Source organism: Cetorhinus maximus, chromosome 2, assembly GCF_964194155.1.
Source record: "Cetorhinus maximus chromosome 2, sCetMax3.hap1.1, whole genome shotgun sequence".
Taxonomy (NCBI): domain Eukaryota; kingdom Metazoa; phylum Chordata; class Chondrichthyes; order Lamniformes; family Cetorhinidae; genus Cetorhinus; species Cetorhinus maximus.
Genome location: NC_135880.1, coordinates 123,372,700 through 123,382,017, shown reverse-complemented (window position 1 = coordinate 123,382,017; position 9,318 = coordinate 123,372,700).

Below are 9,318 nucleotides of genomic sequence, written 5' to 3'. Positions count from 1 at the left end.
AAGAAGGGCATCCTTACACCACCTGCAGGTTGTTAAATCAGAAGAGAATGTGGAATGAGGGGGAAGCGGAATGTGAAAAGGAGATTTAGGTGTGAGGATAATACGGTCATCTTCAATGGTCTCAGCCTCAATGTTGGCCTTAGCAGTGGATGTCCCAATAATGGTCAGCACCATTTCCTCCATAGGGGATAGGACATGCAGGTACACCCTGCCACCCAGTTAAGTGCTGCTGCCTCATGTTGTGTCTCCCCTGTCCTGCAAGAGACAGGGAAGTGTTTCAGAAAGTGAGGTGCAGTTGGGACGATAAGGCATTTGAAGATGTATTCACTGACGTTGACCACTCGTGTGAGGTCATTGAACTTCTTGCAGCACTGCATCCAGACCCTTGGTGATTGAGCTCCTCTGCTCCCACTGCCTTCTGAATGTGGATCTGGAGGGCCTCCTAACCCCCGTGGATACAGGATATCTCTCATTTCCACAAACTCCAAGGCCTCTAGCGCAGTACCCAAGAACATTGGAGTCCACTCTCTCCTATGTTGTGCCATTCTGCACTCTTTCCAAGGTAATATTTACTGCAGCCACGACTCTCAGCAACTGCTCCAGTCTCAGTGCACTTCCCCTTTGAAGATCCAGACCAGCTTTCTGGAGTGCAGGCTAGCATTAAGTTTTGTTAGCTACTCACAATTTTGACCCCCTGCTAATGCATCCAGTTATTCAACAGCACAGTTAGCACTGGCTGGATGCTGAAAACACTCAAATTAGCAAGAAGCACAACGTTAAAGTGCACGTACTTTCAATGACTGAACATAGAATAGTAATGCAAATAAGATCCCAGAGCCAGTTTTCAGGGGTTATCCAATTTAAACCCCAAGGAATCAGACTAAAAGTGCTGTGCAACACAGGCTTGTCTAAACTTAGCTGCAAGTAATCTCTTAAGACTTTGATCATTTTTATTGCAGTACACATAAGTGCAATTTGTAGCAGTGGTGGAGTTATAAATTATTGGAGAGAGATGTGAGTGCCAAAGAAAGTAGATTTGCTTTTTTCATTACGGTACGGCAACATGCCTCTCAGCTGAAATCTTTCATTTTTGACAGCTGATTTGGTGTAATTACTGGCATTTGCAACCTACTATTATTCTGTGTGTAAATCTCAGTGTAGTTAATGTGAAAAATCCTTATCCATCAACCTATTTTATTTCCAAACCCTGATGATTCTGCGAGTATAGCATTAGGAATTCTTGAATAAAGCCAGCCTGTGGACTTATGCCAGGAAACAACAAAGCAGATATAATTGGTGTTGTATAAGACAATATTCTGGCTTGTCACAGAAAGCTGCACTGAGGAAAATGAAGCATTTTGAAAAGCTTTGAATAGTTGTTTGTTAGGAGACAAACACTAAAAGAAAAAAGCTGTAATTGTGATTCTTGGATACTAATTAATTTTTCTCTTCTGATGTCCTTGTTACCAATAAAGCCATTAGTCTCCTTCAACTAGGCTATTACCTCTTTATGGCTCTCAGCTCTGCTCCCTTTAGTCCAAGGGATACAGTCTTGAGAGGCTGTGTTAAATAATTAGTTTATTCATTCTCCGTCAGATTTGGCTGGACCACGTAAAGCATCATCAGGTCCTGCTCTCATCTGCTAAAACTGCTCACTATCTAGGATTATCCTAAACTACCAATTCTATAAGACGTAGGAGCAGAAGTAGGCCATTCGGCCCATTGTGTCTGCTCTGCCATTCAATGAGATCATGGCTGATCTGGTAATCCTCAACTCCACTTTCCTGCCTTTTCCCCATAACCCTAGATTCCATTACTGATCAAAAATCTGTCCATTTCAGCCTTGAATATACTTAATGACCCAACCTCTACAGTAAAGAATTCCACAGATTCATTACCATAAGACCATAAGACATAGGAGCAGAAATTAAGCCATTCGGCCCATCGAGTCTGCTCCGCCATTCAATCATGGCTGATAAATTTCTCAACCCCATTCTCCCACCTTCTCCCCGTAACCTTTGATCCCCTTACCAATCAAGAACCTGTCTACCCTCTGAGAGAGGAAATTCCTCCTCATCTCTGGTCCTAAATGGGCAATCCCTTACTCTGAGATTATGCCTCTGGTCCTAGACTCTCCCACAAGAGGAAACAACCTCTCAGTATCTACCCTGTCAAGCCCCCTAAAGATCTTATATGTTTCAATAAGGCCACCACTCATTCTTCTAAACTCCAATGAGTACAGGCCCAACCTACTCAACATCTCCTCATAAGAAAATCCCTCCATACCCAGGATCAACCTAGTGAACCTTCTCTGGACTGCCTCCAATGCCAATATATCTTTCATTAGATTAGGGGACCAAAACTGTTCACAGTATTCTAGGTGTGGCCTAACTAGCGCCTTGTATAGTTTTAGCAAGACTTCCCTATTTTTATACTCCATTCTCTTTGAAATAAAGGCCAACATTCCATTTGCCTTCCCTATTACCTGCTGAACTTGTATGTTAGCTTTTTGGGATTTATGCACAAGGACCCCCAAATCGCTCTGTGCTGCAGCTTTCTGCAGTCTTTCTCCATTTAAATAATATTCAGCTCCTCTATTCTTCCTGCCAAAGTGCATAACCTCACATTTTCCCACATTATATTCCATCTGCAAGTTTTAGCCCACTCACTTAACCTGCCTATCCCCCTGTAGACTCTTCGTGTCATCCTCACTGCTTGCCTTCCCACCTATTTTTGTGTCATCTGCAAACTTGACGATAGTACATTGACTTCCCTCACCTGAGTCATTAATATATATTGCAAATAATTGTGGCCCCAGCGCTGATCTCTGTGGCACTCCACTAGTTACAATGCAAAATGCAAAGATAACTCCCAGCTTCTTTACTCTTCTGCAAACCATCTTCTTAACTACCTTTCCCCAGTCTCCATCACCCTCACCCCCAACAATAAATGCAAGGAGTTAATGGACTTCGTCACTAAAATTGAGACCATCCAATCAGCTGCCTCTGCCACTTCCCCCCCACCTCCCACTTCCAATAGTCCAGGGGGTCAAAATTCCTCTAAATTTCCCTCTGTCCAAGCCCTGAGCTCGCATCTTTCTCCACTTTCTCTCCTATCTCTTTTGCACTCTCCAAGCTCATCTTGTCCATGAGTTCTGACTAATGCTCCCTCAATCCTCTCCCCACTAAACTGCTGATCATCCAACTTTCCCTCCTGGTCTCCATGTTAAATGACATTGTTAATTACTCTTTCTGTTCAGGTGCTGCCCCTCTTTCCTTTAAATCTGTAACATCGCCCCTTTCCTCAAAAAGTCAACCCTTGTCCCACCCTGTCCTTACAACTACAACTTTTGCCCCATTTCCAACCCCCCTTTATTCTCCAAATCCCATGTCCACCTTTCCCAGAACTCCATGTTTGAATTCATCGAATCAGATTTCCACCCGTGCCACAGTACCAAAATGGCACTTACCAAAGTCACAAATGACATCCTATGTGACTGCAATAAAGGTAAACTATCCCTCCTTATCCTTCTTAACCTCTCTCCAGCCTTCGGCACGGTTAACCACACCATCCTCCTCCAACACCTCTCCACTGTCATCCAGGTGGGTGGAACTACACTTGCTGATTCCTTTCTTATCTATGTAATCATAGCCAGAGTTTCACTTGCAACAGCTTCTCTCCTTGCTCCTGCACCTATACTTCTTGTGTTCCCCAAGGATATATCATTTGCCCCCTTCTATTTCTCATCACATGCACACAGACAACGTGATGAGGGGCTGAGTAAATTGGGCCTATACTCTCTGGAGTTTAGAAGAATGAGAGATGTTCCAAAAGATTATGAAGGGGCTAGGGGTAGGCATGGAGAGGTTGTTTTCCCTGGTTGGAAAATCTAGAACCAGGGTACAGTCACAGGATATTAAAGCGATATTAGGGCAGATAGCCAAAAGCCTAGTCAAAGAGGTAGGTTTCAAGAACCACCATTTAGGAAAGAGATGAGGAGAAATTTCTTCATTCAGGGGTTCTGAATGTGTACTCTAGGAAGTATTGCCAGCTGAAGCTACTCGAAATCCACATTTTGGAGTTGGAATTGTGGCAGGAGTCACTGTAGAGCACCCGCAAGGCTGAGATCTTCATGAATAGTACACACAATGAGGTGGTCACACCACAGGTAAAGAATGCACAGGCAGAAAGGGAATGGGTGACCGCCAGACAAAGTAAAAGCTCTAGGCAGGTAGTGCAGGAATCCCTTGGGCCCATCTTCCTCTCTAACAGATTTTCCGTTTTGGATACTGCTGGGGGAGATGGTTTCTCAGGGGAATGCAGCGAGAGCCAAGGCCGTGGCACCACGAGAGGCTCAGCTGCAAAGTGGGAGAGAAAAAAGTGGGAGAGCAATAGTGAAAGGGGATTCTATCATAAGGGGAACAGGTAGGCATTCCTGCGGTCGCAGATGGGATGCCAGGAAGGTATTTTGCCTCCCTGGTGCTAGGGTCAAGGATGTCACTGAGTGGCTGCAGAACATTCTGAAGGGGGAGGGTGAGCAGCCAGAGGTCATTGTACATATTGGTATAAACAGCATGGATAAAAAGAGGGATGAGGCCCTGAAAGCAGAATATAGGGAGCTAGGAAATAAATTAGAAAGCAGGATCTCAAAGTTCACAATCACTGGATTACTCCCAGTGTCATGTGCTTGCGAGATCAAGAATAGGAGAATAAAGTAGATGAATGCTTGGCTGAACAGATAGTGTAGGAGGGAGAGATTTAGATTCCTGAGGTATTGGGATCAATTCTGGGTAAGATGGGACCTGTACAGGGACCTGGACGAGTTGCACCCCAGCAGGACCGGGACCAATATCCATGCAGGGGTATTCACTAGTACTGTGGGGAGGGTTTAAACTAGAGTGGTAGGGGCATGGGAATCTGAAAGGGGAGACACTTGAGAGAGAAACAAAGATAGAAGTGAAAGACATAAAAGTAGAAAGCAAAAGTGGAAGGCAGAGGAAACAAGGGCTATCAGCAAATAGGGTCATAATACAAAAAATATGTGTAAAAGTGTTAAAAGGACAAGTCTAAAGGCACTGTATCTGAATGCACGGAGCATTTGCAATAAGGTAGACAAATTAACAGCCCAAATAGATATAAACAGGTACGATTGTGATAATGAGACGTGGCTGCAGGGTGACCAAGGCTGGGAACTGAATATCCAAGGGTATTGGATATTTAGGAAGGACAGGCAAAAAGGAAAAGGTGGTGGGGTGGTGTTGTTGGTTAAGGATGAAATGAGTGTAATAGTGAGAAATTATATTGGTTCAAAATCTACATGTGGAATCAGTCTGGGTGGAGCTAAGAAGCAACAAGGTGCAGAAAACATTAATGGGAGTTGTCTATAGGCCTCCGCACAGTAGTGGTAAGATTGGGGATGGTATTAAATAGGAAATTAGAGATGCATGTAACAAGGGTGCTATAGTAATCATAGGTGACTCTAATTTATCTACATATAGACTGGGCACGCCAAATTAGCAATAATACTGTGTGTACGAGATTTTTTTTAGTGCAGTATGTCGAGTAACTGACTAGGGAACAGGCTATCCTAGATTTGGTATTGTGCAATGAGGAGAGGTTAATTAATAATCTTGTTGTGCGGGGTCTTTTAGGCAACAGTTGACCATTACATGATAGAATTCTTCATTAGATGGAAAGTGAATTAGTGCAATCCAAAACTAGGATCTTAAATCTAAACAAATAAAACAACGAAGGTATGAGGGGTGAGTTGACTACAATAGATTGGGGAACTTAAGTAAAAGGTATGACAGTGGATAGGCAATGGCTAATATTTAAGGAATGAATGCAATAGTTTTACATTCCTTTCTGATGCAAAAACACAACAGGAAAAACAGCTCAATCATGGCTAATTAAAGAAACTAAGGATAGCATTAGATCCAAAGAGGAGTCATATAAAGTTGCTAGAAAAAGTAGCAAGCCTGAGGATCGGGAGCAGTTTAGAATTCAGCAAAGGAGGACCAAGAGATTGATTAAGAGAGGAAAAATAGAATATGAGAGTAAACTTGCAAGGAACATAAAAGCAGACTGTAAAAGCTTCTAAGTATATAAAAAGAAAAAGATTAGTGAAGACAAATGTAGGCCCCTTACAGTCCGAAGTGGGAGAATTTACAATAGAGAACAAGGAAATGGCATAACAATTAAACAATTACTTTAGTTCTGTCTTCACGGAGAAAGACACAAATAACTTCCTAGAAATACGAGGGGGCCAAAGGTCTAATGAGAAAGAGGAATTGAAGGAAATTAGTATTACTAAAAAAATAGTGCTGGAGAAATTAATGGGACTTAAACCCAATAAATCCCCAGGGCCCAATGATCTACATCCCAGGGTACTAAAGGAGGTGGTCATGGAAATAGTGGATGTGTTGGTTGTCATCTTCCAAAATTCTGTAGATTTTGGAACAGTCCCAGCAGATTGGAGGGTGGCAAATGTAACCCCACTATTTAAAAAAGGAGGGAGGGAAAATACAGTGAATTACAGACCGGTTAGCCTAACATCAATTGTAGGGAAAATGCTAGGGTCTATTATAAATGATGTGATAACAGGACATATAGAAAACATCAATATGATTAGAAAAAGTCAACATGGATTTATGAAAGGGAAATCAGGTTTGGCAAACCTACTGGAGTTTTTTGAGGACACGACTAGCAGGATAGATAAAGGAGAACCCGTGGATGTGGTGTGTTTGGATTTTGAGAAAGCGTTTGATAAAGTCCCACATAAGAGGTTAGTATGTAAAATTAAAGCACATGGAATTGGGGGTAATATATTGGCACGGACTGAGAACTGGCTAACAGACAGGAAACAGAGTAGGAATAAATGGGTTTTTTTGGAGTGGCAGGCGTAAACTACTGAGGTACTGCAGGGTTCAGTGCCCCAGCTATTCACGATATATATCAATGATTTGGTTAAGGAAACCAAATGTAATATTTCCAAGTTTTCTGACAACACAAAACAAGGTGGGAATGTAAGTGGTGAGGAGGATGTTAAGAGGCTTCAAGGTGATTTAGACAAGTTGAGTGGGTGGGCAAGTACATGGCAGAAGCAGTATAACATGGAGAAGTTATCCACCTTGGCAAGAAAAACAGAATGGCAGAGTATTATTTAGATTGGGAAATGTTAATGTACAAAAGGACCTGGGTGCCCTTGTGCACCAGCCACTGAAAGCAAGCATGCAGGTACAGCAAGTAGTTAGGAAGGCAAATGGTATGTTGGCCTTCATTACAAGAGGACTAGAGTACAGGACCAAGGATGTTTTACTGCAGCTGTGCAGGGCCTTGGCGAGACCACACCTGGAGTATTATAGTGCAGTTTTGGTCTCCTTAGCTAAGAAAGAATATATTTGCCATAGAGAGAGTGCAGGGAGGATTCAGCAGACAGATTCCTGGGATGGCAGGATTGCCGTATGAGGAGAGATTGGATTAACTAGGCTTGTATTCCCTGGAGTTTAGAAGAATGAGAGGGAATTGAAACGTATAAAATTCTGACAGGGATGGACAGACTGGATGCAGGGATGATGTTTCCTGTGGCTGGAGGGTCTAGAACAAGGGTTCACAGTCTCAGGATATGGAGTAGGCCATTTAGGACTGAGATGAGGAGAATTTTTTTCATTCAGAGGATGGTGAACCTGTGAAATTCTCTATCACTGAAGGTTGTTGAGGCCAAGTCATTGAATATGTTTAAGAAGGAAATAGATAGATTTCTAGACTCTAAAGACATCAAAGGGTATGGGGAGAGAGTGGGAGTAGGGCATTGAGATAGAAGATCAGCCATGATCATATTTAATGGCAGAGCAGGCTTGAAGGGTCAAATGACCTATTCCTGCTCCTATTTTCTATGTTTCTATGTGGTTGCCTGGGTCCCAAGCTCTGGAATTTCATCCCTAAAACTCCCTGCCCCGCTCCTTATTTTTCTTCCTTAAGGTGATTCTTGCAACCTACCTCTTTGACCAGGTTTTTGACCATCTGCCCTAATATCGCCTTAAGTAGATCAGTGCTCAATTTTGCGCAATAAAACTTCTGTGAAGTGCCTTGGGACATTTTATTGCGCTAAAGCCGCTCTAAAATATAAGTTGCCATTGTTGGAGTTGCTTCAATATTTGGACCTCCATCTAGTCTGGCTGGCTCTGCTTGATTTCAATTTCAACTTCCATGTGATCTGATTGGTTCAAAATGCTTTTGTTCTGACATCCCATAGTTTCAAATGATCCGATTGGTTAATAATGGCAATTTCCAGCACCAATGGGAGAAAATTGGAATTTGTCTTGTGAAACACTGGCAAGCTGGTACCTGGGCTGCCGCACTGACTGTGACCTGAAAACACTTTCGGTCGGCATGTATGCGACTTCTTAATTCCGACCAGCATATCCCAAACAGCATGTTACAAAAGCAAAATACTGCGAATGCTGAAAATCTGAAATAAAACAGAAAATATTGGAAATACTCAGAAAGATCTTTGCTTTTCTCTCCAAAGTAGAGGGGCGCGAAACTCAATTGCACAGAGCTGCTTTTAGTGTTGTCGCTGTGCCACTTGCCCTGCAACGTCAGTAGCTCATGGAGGTGAAGAGGAGAAGGCTGAGAGAGGAAGATCTGCAAGGAGGGAGGAGAAGGCAGGCTCACCAGGCCTTACCCAGTGAAGGTCTGGGAGCACCACTCCAACTTTGCATTGAGCTAGGAACAGTGCCTGTGGAGACCACATGCGGAATCATCCCATATTTGCACTAAGTGTGGGAGTGGGCATGGGAAAAGACATTTTACTCGCTGGCCACAATGGTGGATTTTAGCACTGTATCGTCCCATTCCAGTACGCCTGCCTCGATAATCATGCATTCACAGGAAACGCTCTGGATCAATGGCGGGCGGGCTCAGATTTGTCCACCACGCCATGACCTCAGCGCTTCCTCACTCCGGGTGCTATATTTAAAGTGCATCAGAGCGCAGCCTATTTCATGTCTCCAGACCAGGTCTGCTCCTGGCGACAGATGGCCACGAAAGTAAAGAAGACGGCAGCCCCCAAATTTAGTGACGCCTCTCTAGGGTGCCAGCTCAACACAGTGGAAGGCCGCCGTGATGTCCTCTACCCCACTCTGGCCACAGGAGGTCCACCTGAGTCACCATTCCAGCCTGGGAGGCAGTGGCAGGGGTACAGAGGAGGTCAGCCATCCAGTGCAAGAAGAGGATGAATTCTCTCATCCGTTCTGCTAGATTAGGTCAACCACCTCATCACTCTCAACTCTCATGCTCTCAAACCCATCACACATC